The following is a 23,445-nucleotide window of genomic DNA, read 5'->3' as shown; positions in this document are numbered from 1 at the left end:
TAAATCTTGCCATAACCTTGAGCTTGCTGGATATAATTTTACAGGACAAGAAAAAAAAAGGAAAATTGAAAATTGTAAACAACAGTTAAATCAGACCAGATCCCATTTTGAGTATTAGCAGAGGAGGCTCCTCGATTGATTGAAACTTGATAAAATGCCTCAAATGGAATGAAAAGGAATACAGCATGATAGAGAACACAGAGAAGCTCCCTTCCAACATTCCACGAGCAGTTTTTTTAAAAATTTTATTTTTTTATTTAAAATTTTTGTTTTAATATTTGGTGTTTCTTTGTGTTTCTCTTCTCTGTGCTTAATTTTTCTGAGCATTCAAGTGAAACCCAGGAAAATCATCACTTTGTCTTAACTCAATTTCAAGTCACTCATTTTCACACTATTTCAAGGGAGACTATTTTATTGGGTCTGTCAATAGCTCCCTGTGCTTCCAATTCTGTAGCCTAAACCAAGAGAATCTTGTAGCCCCGAGACCTCTTTCAATAACAGTAACCATCAAACACAGATCCAGAGATGGGATAAGGTATGTATCTCTCTCTCTCTCTCTCTCTCTCTCTCTCTCACACACTCACACACACACACACACACACACACACACACACAAACACAGCAGTTGCAGGGAGCAGGAAGATCCTCTGAGAAGCCGCTCAAGGGAAGAAGCCAAAGTGAGCAGATCACCAGAAAAGCTTTAGTTGGAGGTGACAGAGAAATTGATCCAAGCATGGAGTTTACTTGACACCGTAGAGCATCAGCCATCCGAGGACATTTTAAGTAGAAGGCTGATTTAACTCCTGGGCCTCTTGCTGAAAGCCATGTTATCTTCGCTATGGTAGCGTAACTTGTCTTAGCCTCAGTTTCCTCATCATGGATATAACAGGTTCCACCTCAATCATAACAAATATGAACTATGATGATGCATAAAAACTGGATAGAATCCCTGGTATAAAGGAGAGGCTCCTTACATTTGATGTCTGGACATTACTACCACTATGGTTATTATCACTATTTACCTATAATGAAGGGGACAGGCACAGAACTTAGTAGGTAGTATTTTGAACAAATGCAAGGTAGGCAGCACAAAGTGACACCCAACTTCTCTATCCTTATCAAAATGAAGAAATTAGGGAGAAACGAGATGAAATAAGGTGTCTGGTGCCACAAAGACAAGAGCAACACAGATGAAATTCAAATTGAAGCATTTAACTTTGTCTTGATAACTTAGCAGTTAGTCCATCTGATCTGAGAGTTTCTTAGATTTATCTAATCTCCCCACATTTCCCAGATTGTGACACCTTCCCTTTTAGTTTCTGTCCGGAATATTGTTGCTCTCTTCTCAGACTCATCACCTTCTATCACCCCAAGAGCTACAGATCAAAGATTTATCAACTGAGTCCTTGTAAGCCCTCTGCCAAGACCACCAGAAAAGTGAGTTTTCCTTTCCCTTCCTTGGGTTCACATTGACAGGTGAATGATTTCCATTTTGATCAAAGCTACTGTCTACTCCTTTACATCTGACCTCTTAACTGTGTGTACACAGAAGGCATCAAAGGGACAGCTGGAAATCAGACATGTCACTGTGTTAGTGTGTACCTATGTGAACATTATGGTTAACACACATACTCACAGAGATATACAAAGTCATAGATTTTGTTTGATTTTTCTAATTGACATATATATATAATAAGCTTTATGTTTCTTGTGAGTTTTTCTTGCACAAAGACATTGTAAACTCATCAGTGCTGTCATTTGTCAGAACAGTTATCCACTGGCAGGAGTAAATGAATGCATATCCTGCCATTATCTATCTATCTTGGTGAAGTATCTATCTTGGTTTTGCTTCAAGACTGGCTCAAGTTAGGAAATCCAAAGAAATGAATAGCAAGAAGTATTATCTTTTGACTTTGCTCTCTGTTTTCTGTGAGAGAATACCAAAACCCCAGTGCTCTTTGCATGATCACATTCTTGCCACAGAAAACCAAATATATGAAAGTAGCATCACACATATTGGGTTCCAAAAGCATAATTGCACAGATTTACTCTTTCAAGAAAAGAAGACTAATTTCACATGGTACGTTGAACATAACAATGATAAACCACTTAAACCAGTTATTTCCATAACTTGGAGATCATTTTGCTTAGCCTCATCTTATGTGTTCATATATTCATAGCTATTAAGATATTGTGATCATCTGCTAGGCATATCCTAGACATATACTAATTATTACTAATGAGGGAAACTATATAGTGTATATTTCACAGATAAAAGGCGAACCAATGCAACAGCAATACTTAGAAGACAATATGCAGTATACCAACTGTACAACTGGGGGAAGGGAGTTTGGGAAAGGGAAGGTGGGACAAAAGTGAGGGAGGAGGTAATAAGTTTGATAAGAAATGTACTCCCTGCCTTATGTATGAAATTGTAACCACTCATTGCATCACTTTGACAATAAATAAATTCATTAATTAAAAAAAAAGAGAAAGGGAGGCCAAAGTTGAAAAGGCAAATTCTATATCAAATCATGATCTGCCATGCCACACCAGCCTGGTTTTAAAACAGTAACAAGGTAACTTGTGAAAGTCATAAGCCATATTTTCTTTTCTTTTTTTTTATTTTTGCCATTCCTGGGGCTTAGACTCAGGGCCTGAGCACTGTCCCTGGCTTCTTTTTGCTCAAAGCTAGCACTCTGCCACTTGAGCCATAGCGCCACTTCTGGCCATTTTCTGTATATGTAGTGCTGGGGAATCGAACCCAGGGCCTCATGTATACGAGGCAAGCACTCTTGCCACTAGGCCATATTCCCAGCCCATATATATATTTCTTATTTGAAGTTCAGTTCTATATTGATTGGATTCATCCACGCTCAAAATCTCAACAATTAAACAACCTAACCACCTAAGAAGATTAATACACTTAAATACAGAGGTTCTAAGTTCCAGTATCTCTGAATGTGAGCTTATTTGGAGACAGGATGTGTATAAAGACAACGTTTATAAGTCAAACTGAGGTGGATAGAGTGAGTACAAATCTAGTATGACTGGCATCCTTATTAGGGAAGAAATTTGGACACAAAGATATAGGAAATTCACAAAAGATGGCTATCTACAAAGCAAGGAGAGTGGCCTGGACCAGGTGATTCCTTTATCATCCTCAGAAAGAAACAATTTTGTCCCTATCTTCATGCCATACTTCCAGCAATTCTCAGTGTGAAAATATTTATCTTTCTCAAGCTACCTGGTCCATGGCACTTTGTGACAACCTCCCTTACACACTAATACTGAGCTACAAAACAAACACTGGAGGACTCCAGGCAACGATGTGAATGATTCCAAGCTATTGCAGCCTCGTGGAAACCCTCACTTTTAAAAGAAGCAAATAGGAAATATTATTTTCTATGACTATTGACTTGGGAGGAGAAAAAAATCTTAGGACCTGTATGAGATCAGCAGGTGCAAATTTATAAATGTTTAAGTGCCTTGTACATTAAAGCTATTAGCTAATGTGATACCTCTACCATCTCTTGGCTTATGGTTTTATTTGTTACTGTTTTATTTTAAATAGCCAAAAGTCTCAGTGTTAGTCTTGGTCCCCAACTAGTGACAGTAACTTAAGAGGTGGTGGGAACTGTCGGAGATGGGGCATAGCTGGAGGAAATAAACCACCAGAGTTTTTTTTACACCTGGTCATTCTTGCTCCCTGCTTCCTGTGTATCATGACACAAATAGCCTCTACCACATGATTGTGTGCTACACCAGGGACACCTAGAATCACCTTAGCTAGAAAACATGCCTTGAAACTTTCAAAACTGAGAACTCAAATGAGAGTTTCCCTCCAGTTTTTCGTGCCAGGTATTTTGTCATAGTAACAACAGTCTAACAAAATTATAGAAAAGTGCCCCAGGCTCATACAGAGAACACTTGATCTCAGCTTATGCTGCTATTGTGGGCAGTAATGGCCTAGCTGGAGGAAGTAGACCTTTTTTTTCTGGTGTGTGTGTATAGGGGGAGTGGTGGTGACTTTGAAGGTTACATCTGGTTGTTGGTTCTTCCTCTCTCTCTCTCTCTCTCTCTCTCCTCCTCCTCCTCTTCATCTTCTTCTCTCTCCTCTCTCTGCCTCTCTCTCTCTCTGCTTCTTCATCTATACTCTCCTTATGTTATAATGTCCAGCACCACATCATGCCCAAAATAATGGAACTATCCAACCACATACTACCACCACTGAGATTGTAATCCAAAATAATTCCTTCTCTCTAGTGGTTTGTGTCAGGCTCTTTTGTTACAATGACACAAAGTCTAATACAATGGAAAATATGTGTTAGGGTTTTTTTTAATTCCAAAATTCAACATCAGGAGTAGTAGAAGAGGAAGGTAAGGAAGGTATAGAAGAGCAGGCTTAAAAGGAAATCTTACTTTACTGAACACTGATTGTCAGCGACTCAGAACTGTTTCTTCTCTTGCCTCTGCACAGAGAGTTTTCTATTGCTTTCCTCGGCCCTCATCCCCACTGAGCAATTCTGCTTCTTTCTGGCTCCATTTTACACACTCTGGCTGGCACTTTCATCCATTCTCATGGTTTCTAATATCATCTAAAGAGACTCCGATTCCAGTAGTGCATCAGAACTTACTCTACATCCTGGCTCTAACTCTACTTGCTTGTGGGTAACTTAGAGCAAATAGTTCAGCCAACGTCTCAGTTTCTTCAGATAATGACAGTATGGCCATCTTAGGCTATTATACCGGTTGAATGAGGAATTTTCTGTAAGTTTTTAGCACAGGCTTTGCCCAGAGTGAGCATTCAATAACTGAATTAAAAGAGAATTTAAAATTCATCTTTCAGGGCTGGGGATATGGCCTAGTGGCAAGAGAGCTTGCCTCCTCTACATGAGGCCCTGGGTTTGATTCTGGCCCTATATCTGGCCCTATCTTTATGAGTATTCTTCCTTTATCCTCATCTGTGAAGGTAGCCAGCAGAGAATGGAAGATTGAATACAAAATGAATCCAATTAGAAAGAAAACATCCTCCCTTAAAGTCTTCCTAAGAGGTACTTTTATGCAGGAAAGGAGGAAACCAAGAAAAGGGAAAGGTCAACATTAAGAATGAGAGGGCTGGGGATATAGCCTAGTGGCAAGAGTGCCTGCCTCGGATACACGAGGCCCTAGGTTCGATTCCCCAGCACAACATATGCAGAAAACGGCCAGAAGCGGCGCTGTGGCTCAAGTGGCAGAGTGCTAGCCTTGAGCGGGATGAAGCCAGGGACAGTGCTCAGGCCCTGAGTCCAAGGCCCAGGACTGGCCAAAAAAAAAAAAAAAAAAGAATGAGGAGGGGGCTGGGGATACGGCCTAGTGGCAAGAGTGCCTGCCTCATATACATGAGGCCCTGGGTTCAATTCCCCAGCACCACATATACAGAAAATGGCCAGAAGTGGCGCTGTGGCTCAAGTGGCAGAGTGCTAGCCTTGAGCAAAAAGAAGCCAGGGTCAGTGCTCAGGCCCTGAGTCCAAGGCCCAGGACTGGCCAAAAAAAAAAGAAAGAAAGAAAGAAAGAAAAGAATGAGGAGGAATAAATGTCTATGAGCTTCCTGGAAAATTGGGGAAGTTACTGAGGATGTGCTGTGTGTGTACATGTATATGATGCTTTGATCATGTCCCAATCCTTGAAGGAGGTATACCTGCTTAATTTTTTGTGGACATTATAGTCATCATATGTAGCTCACCTGTGGTCATAATTTGTCTATGCAGATAGTGCACTGGCTTCTGCTTGGTAGGAAACAGAAGGAAATTATACATTTCTAAGTACTGTATGATCTATCTAAAATTCCACATCTTAACAACTTCTTTAAAAACACAAATGCCACCAGGTGCTGGCAACTCCTGCCTGTAATCCTAGCTACTCAGGAGGCTGAAGTCTAAAGCTAGCCAGAAAGCAAAGTCCATGAGAAACTTGTCTCCAATTAACCATGAAAAAAGCCAGAAGTAGAGCATTCAAATGGTACAGCATTAACTTGGAGCACCAAATGCTTAGGGAGAGCACCCAGGCCCTGAGTTAAAGCCCTAGGACTGGCACCCATAATAAATAAATGAATAAAAAATAAATAAGTGAAAACATAAGTGCCTTTTAGATGTATCTTTGAGGATGGACAAATGTTAAGATATTCCCAATATCTTATGTCTATAATCCCAAACCAAGAGAAACTGAAGCCAATATGAGTTCCAAGCCATCCTGATATATATATATATATATGTATGTATATATATATATACATATATATATACATACATATATATCACAAAAAGAGTTGTCCTATTCATCATGTATCACAAATTTCAGGTGATGGATTTCAAACTAGTTTATCTTCTAAAAAAACATTGGTGGCACAAGTTTGAACTCAAGACATATTAGACAAGTACTCTACCATTTGAGTTACACCCTCAACCCTAGGAGATGGATTTTAGAAGAGCTTAAGTTCTGGGAAATTCACCTTCATAGGCTCAGGAGAATCAAGTAATGCACTTAAGATGGTATGTTGGTTGTTGAAAAACTGTCCTTTTGCATGTTCTAGTAATATGTGGAAACCAAAGTAAGGACCCCTCAGGATAAAATCTTAGGCAAGGAAAATTCATATTTCATATTTTGATAAATACTTCTAAATTACCACCCAAAAAGTAGAAAAGCTGTACTAAATCATCCTCCCAATTGAATAGGAAAGTTAATATCCCCATCTGGGCTCTCCTATTTCTGTGCACAAATCTGTGCTCTCTCTTTCCCCCATTCTCTGTATCCGCAGCCCACCATACACACACACACCATGTGGTGAGCAACTTGTGTCAAAAAAATAGAAAGACAGAAAGACTCATTTCTTTCCATAGTGCCAGAATTTACCGCATTACAACATATCCACAAGCTGCATAAATTTCACTGGCATGCTTTCAGAACTACTACTAATGCAACTTGATGGGCAAGTGACAACACAGGTTCTCTTTGTTCCAATTTTAATTACACATATGAACTCTCAGATCACACATTACCTTTCATTAAATGACAGTGCAGGTAATGCTAAGAAAGAATTTAAAGACTTGCATGGTTCACAAAAGCTGTCCTGGAGGCCCAAACAGAGACAGCTGATAGAGACAGAGGAGGGAAATCTCTGAAGGAGATAAGAACTTATGCTAAACCCACGTTATTGAAGGCACAGAGCTGTCTAAAGCAGATATGGGCAACAGGCTATTTCCAGTGTCACTTTGAAGTGGGCAGTGTCAAACCCATTGCTTTATAAAATGAAGGTGGTCAAGGCCATGCATGACCTAAACTTGCTGTTCTGTACATTAAGTAACCCAGAGCAGACCTAGGAAGTTCTTCTCAAATTCTTTATCAAAAACTCCTCTGTCCGCTACCCCCAAACCTAGAAAGCCTACAATTGACCTGTGTATTATCCTTCTCCTCTCTTGTTTAACTGAGAGATTCTTTTCCAAAGGGAATGCTGTGAGGTTTCTTTCCGACAGAATTCCTTCAGGTCCTTGTCTCAGGCAATCAGTGCCCACTACCACCTGCTTAAGACTGTGTGTGTGTGTGTGTATGTGTGTGTGAGAGAGAGAGAGAGAGAGAGAGAGAGAGAGCACAGGGTTTGAGCTCAGGGTCTCATTCGTGCTAGGCTGTGGCTTCACCACTTGGAAGCCCCATTTCTTGCTAGTTCCCTATCACGAAGCTTTCCACCAGGCCTGCCCTGGAACCCCATCCTTTTGCTCTCAGTCTCCTGAGTAGTGAGGATGGTAGGTGTGAAGCAATAGCACCTAGCTAACACTCTTCACCTTACTCCACTCTCGTTTTCCTCCCTCTTTGGGCCCTCTGACACTTGTTTCTCCTCTTGTCCAAACCTTCAAAGTTGGAGTCTGGGGTTCTGTCCCTGGCCTGTACATACTCTTTCTCCCTGGGGTTTACCACCCCCTCGGGCCTCCCACTTGAGCCACCATCACTCCTGGGTCTTCGAGGATCTTTGTCTGTGGTGGATGGGAAGCCATACCTGGGTAGGATTTCTTCCAGGATTTTCTTAGCCACTATATTCGCAGTCTCATGCTTTGTTGGATAGGCTTCAACACATCCTGAAAAGGTGTCTACAAAAACTAGCAAATATTTGTATCCAAATTTTCCAGGTTTGATTTCTGTGAAATCTACTTCCCAATATACGCCTGGTCTATCCCCACCGAGGCGAGCTCCTTTAGTCATGCTTTGTTGATTGGGGGCATTGGTGAGCTGACAGGGCTTGCACTTTTTAACAATATCTTCAATAAGTTGATTTCCTTGTCTAATTTTCACTTTGGAGTGTCAGAGCAAGTCCTGCATTTTTCGGGTTCCCATGTGAGAAGCTCAGTGGATTCTCTTAAGGATCTCCTTACCCAGCCCTTGTGGCAAGATAAGTTTCCCTTCACAAGTTTTCCACCAGTCATTGTTTCCTTCTCTGTGCAAGGGTTTTGTGGGCCATGGGAATTTTCTTTATCCACTCCAAGCCTTCTTGGGAATACTGGGGCACAGGAGGCAAAGCTCATGGCCCTGGGTCTACTAAAGTCTGTTCCCAGGTACTCTGACTTGTCTGGCTGATTTAGGCACAGGGATTTTCAGCACAGTCTATGTGCATCTGACAGCCAACGCTTGCTCTCCTGACTGGCTGGGGAACTGATCTCTGATGACCTAAAAAGTTACCTTTGCATGCCTTTAACAGATCTCAGTAAGGACACAATCTCAGGTCTACAAGCTTTCTTTCCTAAACAGATGTATCAGCTTAAAATTCTCACTGCCAGTCAGAGCTTTGAGTAAGTGCAGGGGGTTGAGATTTTAATCTGTCCTCTCATTTGACAAACTTACCCTGACTAACCACTATCACAGATGACTGGCAAGTTCCTGCCCAGTAGACAGACATGGGCATTGGAAAGGCATGCTTATGAACTATTCTTCTAGGACTTCCCGGCTTTGATTAACTTTTGAAAGGCCAAACAGGAGTGACTCTAGGATCTGACACCATCTCTGCCATCCAAGCAGCGGCTTACTGCCTCTGGATGCTCCATCACTTTTGTCCCAGAAGGAGTGACTTTTCACTGGACTTGGACTGAGGGCCTGAGCGCTGTCCCTCAGCTCTCCAGCTCAAGACTAGCACCCTACCACTTTTGGGCTCCACACCACTCTGTTCCCAGCACTCTGCTGGCTGATTAGAGACAAGTCTCTCACAGGGACCTTTCTCTGCCCAGGCTGGCTTTGAACCACATATTTCAGATCAGTGAGTCTTACAAGGGGCCACTTTACTCCAATTATAAGCAACAAGGTGGTCCACACAGAAGTAGTTTTTAAGCATGCTCTAACCTGGAACTTATTAAGGGTCAGTATTAGATCTCAACAAACTTGTAGGAATCACCTGTGCTTCTCTGTGGGCCTGCTGGAAACTGTTACAAAAAAAACTACAAAGAAGCTGGAATGGCAATTAAACATTTTGCTAGCCATAATTCTCCTTTTCTCACTTTGCAATAATTATTTAGGACAATTTTACTTCCAAATTTCTTATCTAGAAACGTATTCTTGATTTCCAAAGCCTTTTTAACACTAACACAACACTTCAACTTTTATCTGCATCAGAAAAACTGAAGCTCACAGGCATTCTGAAACCAGGTGCCGCCCTTTGCCTATGGGCTGCTTGTTTCAAAAGAGCCTCTTTTATTTTTTCTTCAGTCCCAATTACTGCATGGCATGAAGACCTTTGAATTTTTCCTTAATGCAAGAATTACAATTGGAAATACTTATCCATTCAGCTTTCCAGTATATTAGTGAGAAACATTGGCCCATTTTTCCATTTCTTCCTACATACATAGAGTTAATGAGAGTTTACTTCTATCCGCATTAGTTTAGTATATATATGTCCTTTTAAATCCAAATTTCTGACACTTAGCTCTGATTTTTTTTTTATTTTAATTAAAGAACCCTGAGAAATCCCTTAAAGCATTTGGATCAACATCTGCTGGGGGGCCCATGCAAGGTGAGCGCGAACCGAGGCTGCGGGCCAGTGGCTCGCAGGGCCTTCTCAGGGCTGCACAAAGTGGAGGGGAGCGTCCGGTAGGGGAAGGGTGACGAGACAGCGGAGGCCATCCCCCACCTTGCTCATCCGTCACGTGTCTCAGGATCGAGGCGCTTAACTCGGGACCCAGGGGACCAGCCTAATACCCGTCTGTGGGCTCCTCGAGATGGGGCATTGAGCCCCTCTCCTCATGAGCAGCGGGGGAGCTGTCTCTCTCCCAGGCCTAGACGTCCTTCTTTACTGTGCCTGGGGCAAAGCAGTCCTTAAAGGCCTGAAAGATTGGGAAAAAAAAAACATGAGAGGGAGCTCGTCTCCCAGGTCAAGTTCCCTGCTTTCCACTTCCTGCTCTAACCCATCCCACATCTCCCAGGAGAGCAGATTAGCTTCTGCCAGCCAAGGGACAACATGTGTCAATTTCTCCCAAATCTTTATGACCTGGGAGTCTGAGATATCCTGTCCAGCATTTTGGAGCATGAATCTCAGCACCCGGAAGGCTGGATTACACAGCTGGCTTGGAGTTTGCCCCATTCTTCCTGGGGAGACGCTTACCTATGGAGACTCACTTCACCGGGCTCACCGTCCTCTGCTCCACGTTCAGGCACCAGCTGCAGGGGTTCCTGCACCCTGGGTGCTCTCCCAACCAGCGGGAGAGGTGAGGAAGCACACCCTGCCGAGGGTGAACCCAGAATAGGTAATGAGACACAAGTCACTTGCAGGTAGCCCAACCCAACCTTTCTGCTGTGGTTAGTCAGTCGACTCGGGAGAAGTTCAAGACTGCTCTCCGTTTATTGGTGCGGACCCGATCTTAAGTATGGGCAATGACGGCAGGAAGAGGAGGGTGTAACATACCTAGCCAGGGGCTATGATTGGCGGTCCGAGCTGTCAGTCAAGGGCAGAAGGCCATGGGACCTCCCTAAGGGGCAGCGTAAGTCTACGTCACTACTAGCAGGACCGCCCCCAGGTTACTGCCGGCCGCCATCTTGCTGCACCTGATGATGGGTAAGGCAGGCAAGGTGACACACCCAACCTAAGACTGGTGGGTTCGCTTCTTTAAACAAAGACGGGGGAGATGTAGGGAGCTGGCAGCAAAGTTTATCCTGACCTCTGGCTGTGGTGTTATCTCAAGGAATGTGTTAAGATTTGGCTTAATTGACAGCCAGCACTTACCAAGATGTTTTACTGTGTCCATAGGAGCCCAGTTTATGTTAACCATTCAGCCTTGTCTTGTGTTACTGCCTCTTGTTATTTACCGACTTAAAAGCTTTCTTATTTTCTTAAACTTTAGTAACCCTATGCCATTCCCTGGCTCCCAAACTGCATGTAAGCTGGAAGTTAAGAATAAACGCTGCTGCAGTCTTGAGCTACAAACTTGAGCTGCATACCTCCTGAACCCCATCTTTCGTCTCTTGTCTTTTTCTCTTGTCTTGTATTTTTCTTTTTCTTTACTCCTTGCCCCCTTAATCAGGATTCCCTTTCGTTGCCGGCTGGCTCCAGCATTCCACTGGGCTGGCAGACCCTGCATGTATGTTTGCCTGAAGAGCTAGGGTGTCAGCCAATGACAGGTATGACCTCCCATGTGGGGGCAACCTAAGACAGGCACATTCTCGAGTAAGGTGCCTCCTGCTACTTAAAAACAGAAGGGGGAGATGTAGGGCACTGGCTTGCAGCTTTAAGAGGCGGTCCTAGCAGGCCCACTTCTTCTCCAGCCCTGGGGCCACTAGCCCCGCCTGCCTTCTCTGGGTCTGGAACCAGAAAGGCAGCTCTAACCAGCCCCGCCTCCCACCTCGGACCACATGTGCGCCAAGATGGCTGCGGGTGATGAACTCAGAGGCAGTCCTGGGGGCTGTGACAACTGCCCTTAGCGGAAGTCCCATGATGTCACTCTTGGTAGACAAGCCTAACCAGCCTATCACCATGCCTAGCTAGCTGCTCCAAATCCCTCTCCTTCCTGCCACCATTACTGCTATATAAATCCAATCCCAGAATAAAGGCCTTGGATGAATGCTTGACTTCTCCCCAGATCGCCTGCGTGTCTTCTCTGGGCTGCACGCAGGCGGTAGGCTGCTCTTCTACCTCTTCTCAGCTCAACCCCATGGGATATGCTCAGTGCTTCTCCTGCTGGCGGGGGAAACAAATGGGCCAAGAATCCCAACAACTTAGCACTTGTTTCCCTCTTCCCTCGTAAGGGTGCGTGGTCCATCACCACCTACTTGTATCTTGCCTGCCAATGCTCTTTCACACTGACAGAGGAGGAACCACTCTGCTTGGGGATCTCCTATTGTCGAGGCATGGGACAGCATCAGTCTTCTAAAGTAGTCCTTTCCTTAAATTGCTTATAGCCCCTGCCTTGGTCATTTGTTAGGTCTCTAGTAAGAGGAGTTAGTCAGTCAGATTTTACAGACATTTCTGCAGCTGCTGAGCCCCAGGGAGAAGGAGGTATGCTGCTCGCCATCTTACCCTGTGTCTATGCAGGACCTTTCTGCTGCTGTTGGAACTATAGGCAGCTTGCTGCTCTCCACCTTACCCTCTATGGTCCTCCTGTTTGGTTTTGAAGTGTCTGGATCTTGGGCAGGTGAGGTGCTGGTCTCTTCCTCCTCCTCATTTCTCCTAGAGGTGGTTTCCTATATTATTTTGATTGGATGTGGCTTTTTGCATATCCCCTAGCCTCAGCCAGCTACACAGAGTGGACACACAAAACATCAGAGGCCTTCTAGTAAGATACTGTTCTTCTTGGCACACATTCTCCTTTGTTCTACGCTTCAGTTTTTGAACTCATGAGACAGAGTCCTAAGAAGCCTCTTGTGTCAGACTCACAGCAGAGCTACAGCACTAGCAGGATCTACCTATGGCTGAGCGCCAACACAGAGCAGGCACGTCTGCTGCTGAGCTGCAACACAAAGCAGTTGTTGCCTGATACAGGGTTGCAGCAGTAGGGGCATCTCTGCTGGCTATGGAGCCAGAAGGAACATGACATCAGAAGGAAGACATGCACATGCAACTTTAGCAAGGTTACATACACAAGACACATCTGTATCCATTTAAATTTATCCCCTCCATCATATTTAATAGTTTTCACAAACTATGCTGATGTTGGTTTTGGTTCATTAAATCCTATGTAAAAATTTCCATTTTAAAGCTTATAAACATACCTTAAGGGAGCTAGTGCAGCCCGGTGGCCGAGCGGAGGTTTTTTAGAAGCGCTGGGGTCCTATCTCCCGTTCGCCAAACCCGAGGAGGAGCCGGGTTTCCTCAAACCAGCCCTACTGTCCGCTGCTCCCTCGCTGGGCTGCCGCAAGCTACCGGGGTTTAGCTGGCCCGAACAAGGCTGCCCGCGTTCCTTCTCCTTTTTTCCACGCGGATGTTTTTGGCTGCAATTGCATGAAATCCCAATGGTGTAGACCAGTGGTGATGGATCTAGGAGTTTACCAACTGAGACATTTTTCAATCTCTTGTCATCTTTGCTGGGAACTGAAAACGCCTCTGTGAGACTTGACAATAGCCCCTCTGGTGCAAGTGTGGTAGCTATCGACAACAAAATCGAACAAGCTATGGATCTGGTGAAAAGCCATTTGATGTACGCAGTTACAGAGGAAGTGGAGGTTCTGAAAGAGCAAATCAAAGAACGACTAGAGAAAATTTCCCAGCTGGAGCAAGAAAACAATCTGCTTAAGACACTGGCCAGTCAGACTGGCTCCCCTCCTGCTACCACGCAGCCAGGACCACACAGCCCCCGGCCCAGCCAGCGTCCCAGGGCTCAGGACCAACCGCATAGCCTCCTATGCCCCGCAGAATGCAGAACTGGCTGCTGCTGTCTGAACTGAACAGACCAAGAAGATGTGCTAGGGAAAATCCGCCTCCACAGTCACCCATTTCATTGTTCGCTGCAAAAGGGACGTTGACATTATCTCTTCTTTCCAGTATTAAAACACTCATATGCTTTTGGCTTGAAGAAATGTGCTAGTTGGGTGAATTAAAGGTTAATCAGAATTAGAATGGATGTTTCCTGTGCACCTTGGCAGATATCTGAGGAATGGTTTCATTGACACTGAGGAGCTGTGTGCCTTTCCATCCCTTCCTGCTGCCTACCCCCTTCCAAGAGTCCTCTCTCCTGCCTGCACCTTGTGTGGGGTTCCTCAAGGACTTTGGGCCCTATGTTCTCTTCTCGTCCCCCATGAGGAACTAAAGAGAGGCCAGAGACAAACTAAAATGAGGGTGGATACAGTCATTATACAAGTTGGCGACTGTCACCAAAGTCCATAAGAACACACACACACACACAATAGTACTGTGCCTCTTTTCTGAAACATTGGATGACACAAAACTATTAATGACAAAACGGTGACAGGTAGCTGGGACCTAGGCTATCTTACTATGAAGGCTGTTTTGCTTATTGTATATTTGTGTATGTAGTGTAACTATTTTGTACAATAGAGGACTATAACTATTTAGGTTGTACAGATTGAAATTTAGATGTTTCATTGGCTGTATGAAGAGGTGTGGATTGTCCTTTCTAGAGAGATCAACATAAAAACTGCAATATGACAAAAATCACACCTGAAGAAATTTTAAGAATTTGGCACAGTTTAGTCACTTTGTGTACTTTGAAATGTAGCTGCTGAATATCCTGAAGTGAATCCCTGTTCACTGAAGTCTTTCCAATGAGCTGGTTGAATACTTGGAATAATGATCAGTCCTAGCTAATGAGTGGATTTCCCAGTAGGAGTTTCTGCATATTACCTGTATAGTAGTTATATGCATATGTTTCTGTGCATGTTCTCTACACAGTTGTAAGGTGTCACTGTATTTAACTGTTGTACTTGTCAACTTTCAATAAAGCATATGAAATGTTGATAAAAAATACCTTAAAATTTTCCCATTAAATTTCTTATTAAGGACTGGGAATATGGCCTAGTGGCAAGAACGCTTGCCTTGTATACATGAAGCCCTAGGTTCAACTCCTCAGCACCATATATGTAGAAAAAGCTGGAAGTGGTGCTGTGGCTCAAGTGCTAGAGTGCTAGCCTTGAGCAAAGAGAAGCCAGGGACAGTGCTCAGACCCTGAGTTCAAGCCCCATGAATGGTAAAAAAAAACAAAAAAGAAAAACCAATTCTTATTAATATTAGACTTGTTTTGGTAAATGTACCAAAAGGATATTGTTTAAATATTGGCCTTGTATATGTCATATTGCTAAATTCTTTTACTAAATATAGTATGCACTGCTTCCTTAAAGAAGTTGTCTTTAGATTTGAATGCCTTTTTTCTTACCTCCCTCTTGCACTAGTTATAATTTCAGTATGATGTTCGATAGAAGTCATGGAAACAGACATGCCTGACTTTGTCACTAACACTAGAGGTCAATACATTTTTTTTCTGCATTAAATAGGATGTCAGCTGTAAATGAAATGCCATTAGGCAAATCTCATGAAAATTTAGTTGGCTGTGTCATACTATGTTCACTTTTTATTATAGCTTGGCTACAAATTTATTAATATATTATTGTAATGAAGAAAAGCAAGGAGAATGAAATTTAAAAAAAAAAAAAACCACCATCAATGTATTGCTTGGCACTGGTGGCTCACACATGTAATCCTAGATATTCAGAAGGCTGAGACCTGAGATTCATCGTTCAAAACTAGACAAGCAATTATGTCTGTGACACTCTTCAATTAAGCACACACACAAAGAAAGCCAGAAGTAGAGCTGTGTTCAAAGTGGTAGAGTGTTAACCTTGAGCAACAATGCACAGGGACAGTTCCCAGGCCCTGAGTTCAAGCCCTAGATTGGCACACACAAAAATTATTTTTTCTATGAATATCTTACAAAATTAGAAGAGGGAAGGAGAAAAGGGGTGGATTGAGTGGATGGGTGAAAATGTTCAAATGGGGAGAGATTCATCAACTATGCTAAATGGCAACTCCTTTGTACAACTATTTAAGATAATACAAATATTTTTTTAAAATATTGTTAGCTGTTCACTGGGGGCTTATGCTTGTAATCCTAGCTACTCCGGAGGTTGAGATCTGAGGATCCTGGTTTAAAGCCAGCCCAGGCAGGAAAGTCTGTGAATCTCTTGTCTCTGATTATCTACCAAAACAGCCAAAAGTCAAGGTGTGGCTCAAACAGAGAAAGCTAGCTTTCAGCACAAAAGCTCAACAATTGAGTTCACGCCCCAGGACTACCATACAAATAAAACAAAGAAAAACATATTGCTAAGCATATATTGTATCTAGTAAAAGATTTCTCTTGCATCTTTTGAAATGATAAGGTTTTTCCTTTTTAGGCCCATTTATGGTATTCCTGTTTCCAGTTTAAATTCTCTGTATGCATCTTCACTTGAGCTGAAGGAAGAAAGGAAAGTCAGGAACTAAATCAGACAGTACTACCCCTGACAGATGAACATCCCTTCCTTCTGAAATTCATCCCTTTACCCATCCTTATATCTCACTCTGCCCCCTCCTTTCTTTAAACCTTGACACTGTAATACCAACAGGAAACCATGAATTAGGGGATGATGAGCTAAAATGATCTCATTGAATCAAATGAAACAGAGCACAGGACCCACCTCCTTGTAGTCAGCCTGTCACTGCTGCTCTCCATTCAAAGGATAAAAAGCTTTTTTAGAGTTCTCGACCAGGAAGACAGCAGCAGCACATTTTTCTGCAACGTTTGGCAACCTTCTTCAGCCTTTTCCAAAGCCTGCCTCTGAGCCCCATCACTGCCTCTGTGCCCCTGCTGGGTGTTTCTGCTACAGTTGTTTCTGAGGCTATCTCACTTCTTTCTTCTGTCTCCCCTGGGTCCTTGCACTCTTGAACAGAAGGTTCCAGATGTGGGGCAGCCGAGCTGATATCCCTCTCCCCCTCTGTGTTCCATGTCCACAAATTGTATAAGATGTTGGGGAGAGAACCAGCCCTTTTGCCCATCTGCTGCTGCTTCTCAGGGGCTGGGCAGGTCAGTTCCCTGGGTTGGCCTGTGGGGATGGACTTTGCTGCTGCTGCTGGAGCAGGGGTAGACTGGCTGCCCTCAGTCTTCCCATCTGTTACAGATGTGCTAGGGCTCCAGAGGATATAGGGGAGGCAGACAGACCTGGTGCCCTTCCTGCCACCCTCCTCCTCCTGCTGCTCATCAGGCAGGCCAGCAGCAGGGTGGCGCACAGGAGCACTGGCTCGCTTGAAGGGCAGGTTTCGGCAGGATGAGTCCACAGGGGAGGGACAAGGTGGAGGCCCAGGAAGGGGGTGCCGCACTAGACAGGTCAATTCTTGGCCCTGCTCTTGTTGGTCTTGCAGAATCTTGAAAGTGGCGCTGGCAGCATTGAAAATCCTGCCAGAGAGGGCTGCCTGCACCTCCTCTGGGGGAATCCCTAAGTAGGAGTTCATTAGCTGCAAAATGGTGGGGTCTGGCTGCTTCTCAACGGTCTCAATGAGACTTGGTGGTTCTTCCTCAATTTCTCCAAACCAGGAGTGGGACATTACTTGCCAGACAGATGGTCTTAACTTAGGGTTGGCCGTCATCATGTATGACAAAACCCCTAGGAACTCAGGGGAGAGACCTTTTCGAATTTTAAATATTCCGGCTGGCACTTGCTCTTTCAGCACTACCCACGACCTGCCTTTAAAGGGCAGTTCTCCCATCACAATATAGTAGAGTAGCACACCCAGGCTCCAGACGTCCATCTTGGGGCCCTGGTATTTCTGATGCTTGAAAATCTCAGGCGGCCAGTAGGTCATTGTCCCGCACACTCTCTGTAGCTCTTGCCGGGGCAGGAACCGTGTACTCAATCCAAAGTCAGATATCTTGGCTATGCCTCTGCTGTTCAGCAGGACATTTTCTGCCTTGAGGTCCCTGTGAGCAATGCAATGGTCATGGCAATATTTGACCCCTCCCAAGATCTGCCAAAATATTGGTCTGGCCAGCTCCTCCTCCATCCTGCCCACCATTTGCACATAGTCCGCTAGGTCTCCATCTAGGTACTCCATAACTAAATACATCCGCTCCTCTGTCTCTACCACCTCGAATAGCTTGACGATGTTCTGGTGCTCCACAGACTTTAGGATGTCCACTTCTGTCATAAAGAACTCACTGTCAATCTTGTTCAGGATTTTCACGGCCACCAGGGAGTCTGTGAGCAGGTGCCTGGCCAACTTGATGGGGGCAAAGGCCCCCCGAGCGATGGTTCTCAGCACCTCATAATGAGCCCCACGTAGCTCTTTGGTTGTGGAAATGACCTGAGGGTCCCACAGGAACCTCACCTGTCTACGCTTTCTAATCATCCTACACAGCACCCTAGTGACGCTGTCTAGGGAGAAACTAAATGAACAAATAAGGACAACGAAACCAAAAGTAATCAAATATAACAAAAAGTAAAATACAAGGAAATGGAATGCAATAGGCCAAAATACACAGAAATAAAATACAATGAAATGGTATATAATAAAATATATAATAGGTGATAAAGGACTAAAATCTCTACAAAGCCTATGATAACTAATGAATACTAAAATGTAAATATATAATGAATGAATAAAATGTAACTACTATCTAATAAACACCTAAGACCTAAAATGTAAATGTAGAAGAAATAGATGAATAATAATAGTAATAAAATGAACAAGAGACCTAAATGCTATCTAATTCTGAACAAGGAAAGTAAAAAAAAAATTAAGTCAAAATATAAGTATAATGAAAGTAAAACTAAAATAATAAAAGTGAAATAAGTAAAGCAAAAACTAGGGGAAAAGGTAATATAAAGAAAATAAAGCTAAAACAACAAACAGGAAAACAAAAAAGGCAAAAAAACAAACCAAAACCAAAGTCCACAAGTCAAAGCCAAATCACGATCCAAATCCAAAAACCCTAAAATCCAACCAAATCACAAAACCGAATCCACAAACCAACAAATCACCACTTAACCAACCAACCACCTTACCTCCAACCACCCAACTACCTACGAGAATCCACCTGTCACCGTCCAGTATATATACAGTCATGGTTATTGTTACCTCACAATGGCATCAGTGATGTCAGGGCCACCCCAGGGCCCCAGCCTATCTGGGCATCGCCCGCTGTGCTCATCTTAGCTCCTGACCTTCAGGACACTTCTTTCATGTGTGTGTTGGACACAGCCTGGCACACAGGACCTGAACACTATCCCTTAGCTTTTATACTCAAAGCTGGTGCTCTACCATTTGGGCCAAGGCCTAAATTCTATCTCCTTGGTTATTCATGCAAGATTATAGGTCCAGGGATTTCCAGTGCCTTTGTATGGTTACCCTCACATGTCAGCCTCCTTCTTAGCTAGGATGACAAGCCTTAGCCTTGGGCTTGTAAGATACTTTGAATTATCATGAGTGGAGTACAATTTTCCTAGGTGGTTATGTAGATTGACCTTGGATATTTCTGTAGCAACCTGGCCAACCAGGTGGGACTCAAACCCACAATAGTAAAGTCACCAGTACACAATCAGGCTAGGAGCCTTTATTAAGCTGCATGCAGTGTCTGTCCCTTACCATCAGGATGGTGAAGAGCAGCCTGGGACTTCAGTAGGGCTGGGTTTTTAAAGACATAAATGACATGACCACACATAGGTGCTCAGGCAAATTCTGTTTAAGTACAAGCAGACATACAGAAGAATTGGCAGCTAGTGATTACAAATAGCAATGACAATTCCAGTAAATGAAGCAATCAAGGCAATGTCTTAGGTAAGCAAAGTACTCTTTTCAATTCTTGGTCCTGAGTGTGACTTGTATTTACCTATTTAATTTCTTAATTTACCTTAAATTTCTCTACCTCTGAAATTTTAGGCTGGTCACCATTGATTTCTTTTACAAAGGTCAAGTAGCTCTATTTCAACCTTTCAGTTTACTCAGCCTCTTCAACTAGGACTAAAGGTGAATTTCTTATCTGGGTGTCTTAATTTCTATCAGTTGCAATCTAGTCAGATGTGTATACTGACATCTATAATCCCAGCTGATTGTGAGGTTAGAATTGTGAAGATAGCACTTTGAAGCCAGCCTGGGCAAAATAGTCCATAAGAATTCATGTCAAGAGAAGAAGCTGGCATTGCGGTGCATGCCTCTCATCCCAGCTAAGCTGACAAGTGAAAAATAAGATGGGGTTCAGGCTCTTGTCTGCAACAAAAGCAAGTCCCTTTCTCAAAAATCACCAAAAAAAAAAAAAAAAAAAAAAAAAAAGCTGGGCACCAGTTGATCATGCCTGTAATCCTAGCTACTCAGGGTGCTGAAATCTGAGGTTCAGGATTCAAAGCCAGCCCTGGCCAAAAAAAGACCATGAGACTCTTATCTCCAATTAACTACCAGAAAATCGGAATTGGCACTGTGGCTCAAGTAGCAGAGTGCTAGCCTTGAGCTGAAGAGCTCAATGCTCAGGCCCAGAATTAAAGCCCCAAGATGCGGGGTGTGTGTGTGGGGGGGGGGGGAACACAGATATAAATGGCTGGAGGCTAGATTCAGTGTCAAAGGTCAGCCTAAGGTCAAACCCACACCTGTCCTATTCTGCAAAATGCATATCATTTCTGCTTTCACATTGCCATTGTTATTAGAATGACCGCAGGAGAGCTACCCTGAACAGACTACTCTTTTCATTCAGTTCAGGTGGAGGTCAAACGTGTTTGATATGACATTTAGAACATACAGTCAGGTTCATTATGAACATTTATCTACCTAGCTGATCCAAAGATGTCCTTCAGGATTCTTTATTATTAATTTCCTCATAAGAAAGAGAGGGGCATCCATTGCTCAAGCCTGTAATCCTAGCTAATCAGGAGGCAGGCTGACTGATAATCTTCCTTCTAATGCAGTCCAAGTAGTAAAGGCCAGCAGAATCTTATCCCCAATTTCACATCTGAGAACCAGAAGGGTCACAGTGGCTCAGAGTGGAAGACTGCTGGCCTTGAGGAAAATTGCTCTAAGACAGAGCCCTGGCTCTGAGGTCAAGACCCATGATCTAACAAACAAAAACCCGCTCAAGGAAGGCCAGGAAGATGTAGCTCAAGAGATTTAACGTAAAACATCATACTAATTGCTGTATTCTGAGAGCAAGAATAATTCATCAAGGCACAACTTAAGGTGAGAAGGGGTTTTATTTACAAAGGGACTTTATTTACAACCTAAAATCCAGAACAGAGCAGCCCTCCATCTCCAAATACTAGCCTGTGACTACCTTGTCCTCGACTGGCTACCCAGAACCCAGACCTGAGACCTGTCCTGACCTGAACTCCAAACCTCCACACCTTAATCTTCAACCACCTCAGCCTCCAAACCTCCAAACAAACCTCCAGAGGAGCAAACTTCATTCCTGCAGGCCTCACCTCTCCTCAGGTTTTATGCCTCAAGCCACCCCACAGGCTTTAGGCTTCTTTGCAGGCCTCAGGCTGCAGACTGTCCCTTAAGGCTGGCCAGGCTTGGTTCACTGCTCCATTCCTCCAGCTGGCCATGTTTGTCCCCTCACTACCCCTTCTGCCAGTCTGGTTCAGCTCTGCTCCACTTCACTCACCTCCTCTCTCCTCCTCCTGCTCTTCTCCTCTCTCTCCACCTTTCCCCCTCCTCCTACCCAGGCAGGCAGCCTATATATACACTCGGGGCTCTCAAGCCTCTATCTGGAGGCCTCTGCTGCAATTAAACTAAGCAACTCTTATCTCCAGTTAGCAAAAATCAGAGGATTCTCAAAGCAAAAATCATTGTTAGAGCTTCAGCGTTGAGTGAAAAATATCAAAGACAGTGCCCAGGACCCAATGTTTCCCACTATTAAGCACACAATGTGCCTCAGTAATAATTTTTTTAAAGGATAAAATGAAATAAATATTGTGCAAACCTGTGATGGGGGATTAACTGTCCTGTCTTCTTGTTCATCCATGGATGGCGCTGTGCTCTCCCTTCTCCAGCTCTCAATCTGTGCTCAAGATTGCACTGAACTGCCCTGACACCCACCTGGGGGTCTCCTCCCCTGTCCCTCGTTATACTCAGTGGATTTGGGTAAGTAAAGTCCCTCCTCAAAATAGCAAAATGGAACAGTGGAATAGTTGATGATGGATTTTAGTGGAATGAAAGAAATTCACCTTTCCAGATGCCTGACCCACACAGTATTACTTTAAAGGAAAGTATAAGAGGGGAGGCCAGAACCAGTGCTCCTTATTCTGCCCTTTTAACTTGGGTCATGGCCAATTTAATTGATCCCTCGAGATTAACCAGTATTAATTTCTCCTAAGCTTCAGTGGCAACTTGGAAGTTGGTTGTCAAGTCTGGAATATCCTTGATAACTATCCACTGGACAGAAAAATGCCTGGAGATCATGGTTGTCCACAAAAGATAAGGACAATCACCTTGATCATACCTGAAGTAGGAGCTTCCCTTTCCAAACCTGGATAAGTGACCCTCATACCTTCCCACGTAGTCAGGTAACTATTGAATTACCAACAATGGGGGAAAAAAAGCACATTTCTTCCTTACTCCCTTCTTGGGACCTAATTCTGTTGTCATTACATTGAGAATTCTGTACAGGAAGACATTGAAATTATTCTTTTATTTAAGGTCATAATTTATGAAAGCATAATCTAGGGCCCTTATTTTGTTTATCTCCTGAGTTCTCCCACAGCCTTTACATCAACAAAACCAGTTCTCTGTGACCATCAGATCATACGAGACACCGACATGAGTTGACAAAAAAGGGAAGAAACACTAAAGAGGAATCAGATCCCATGAAGGAGGCACCTGAGAAGTAGGGTACTAAATATTCATTTCCTTTTTTTGTTCTCTCTGGTGGTCTCATGTCTGCTGTCAGTTTGTTCTTAGGCTTTCTTTAGTTTTTCTTTTTAAAACAAGAGGTTTATTTAAACAACAAGATGCTTGACTTGAAGGGAAAACTATCTAGGATTCCCTTTTTTTTTAACAGTAATTTACCCCTACTTAAAGACAGATTGCCCTACATGTAACAGCTGTGTACAAAGAAGTTATAAAATTGTCCTTGGTTTTACAATGATAAATGAAAACATTAAAATTCCCCAATCAAACAAGGTATGCAAGGATTTTTGTTGTTTTTTTCTTTTTTTGTTAAAACAGTGAGAGCAAAATAACTTACTGAAATATAAAGATAAAAGCTGAATGAGCATGCCACTAGTGGAGAAGGGGGATATCTTCACAGGGCCAGTTTTTTTTTTCCCAATCCCATCTCCATTTGATGTCAATCAAAATATACCATTGACCATTTAGGTTTGTTGTTTTTTCTTGTTTTTTGTTTTTTGTTTTAAAAAAGGAAAAGGAAAAAAAAAGAAAAGCAATATGCTTGTGCACATACACCAGTTACTTTATGTACAATAAAGGAATGGGGAAGGGGAAAATGAAAGAATAGAGAAAACTTATACTGTAGT

The 23,445-nt window shown here is 43.2% G+C and overlaps 1 long non-coding RNA gene and 1 pseudogene across 1 annotated transcript; both read left to right on the top strand.

Annotated features, from left to right (window-relative positions):
• Positions 1 to 1,587: 1,587 nt before the first annotated feature.
• LOC125347088 lies at positions 1,588 to 23,291 on the top strand. The gene is made up of 4 exons (XR_007210100.1): positions 1,588 to 1,598; positions 13,898 to 13,902; positions 22,102 to 22,117; positions 22,882 to 23,291. It is a non-coding gene; the product is annotated as an uncharacterized LOC125347088 (long non-coding RNA).
• Positions 13,236 to 13,902, top strand: LOC125347086 (annotated as a pseudogene).
• Positions 23,292 to 23,445: the final 154 nt, after the last annotated feature.

The sequence above is a fragment of the Perognathus longimembris genome, chromosome 2, assembly GCF_023159225.1.
Source record: "Perognathus longimembris pacificus isolate PPM17 chromosome 2, ASM2315922v1, whole genome shotgun sequence".
NCBI lineage: Eukaryota > Metazoa > Chordata > Mammalia > Rodentia > Heteromyidae > Perognathus > Perognathus longimembris.
The sequence above is the reverse complement of the archived record's forward strand: the minus strand, read 5'-3'. Positions and strand labels throughout refer to the sequence as shown.